A 732-nucleotide genomic window follows, 5' to 3' on the forward strand; every position below is an offset into this window, starting at 1 on the left:
TGAGCTGTGCCCAGTTATGGCTTGCCTTTTTTTTTTTTTTGGACTCCAGCAAAGCAGACCCCAAGCACGCCTACCTGTTCCTTGTCTCTGACATAAGGTTAAGCAAATTCCACCGCCTGCTCTGCTTGCCTGGCAGAGATAGTGGCTCAGAGCCCTACAGTGAGAGAAAAATCCTCAGGAAGAGCAGCTGCTCCAGCTCCCAACTTCTTCAGCTGTATGCTGGGCACAGCAGTTGAAAACAGGTCAGCAAAAGCGGAGATCTGAGGCCAGAGGATCCAGCCAGCAGTGGAGCAGCTGTCAGAGGAGCCATCTCTCACTTCCAGCCGAGCAGCGTCCCGCTGCCATCCTGATACGCCACTATAAATCACAGCTGTACCTCCTGCACCATCCCCTCCACCCCTGCAAGCGTGCAAGCTGTAGGCATCAGGGTTTATTCTAATTAAGACAGGACTCGATGGCAGAAAAGTCAGAAGCGGTGCTCTGCAGTGAGGGGCGCCCGTCGGACCCACCCGGCCACGTCTGGCTGCCACACAGATCAGGGGCTTCACAAGCCCTAAACCTGCAGCCGGTTTCCTCCCAGGCAGGTGGAAGGGACCTGGGCAGGGACCTGAAATCTGTTACCCTCTTACAGGCTTCAGAAACACCCCACTGCCAGCTGAGATAACCCTGTGTTGTCCCCGTCCCACCCCCCAATCTGAGGGCACTGAGGGCATCCCAGCTGCAGGCTGGGGC

This window comes from Egretta garzetta, unplaced genomic scaffold (assembly GCF_000687185.1).
Source record: "Egretta garzetta isolate BGI_Z169 unplaced genomic scaffold, ASM68718v1 scaffold511, whole genome shotgun sequence".
NCBI classification, from domain to species: Eukaryota; Metazoa; Chordata; class Aves; order Pelecaniformes; family Ardeidae; genus Egretta; species Egretta garzetta.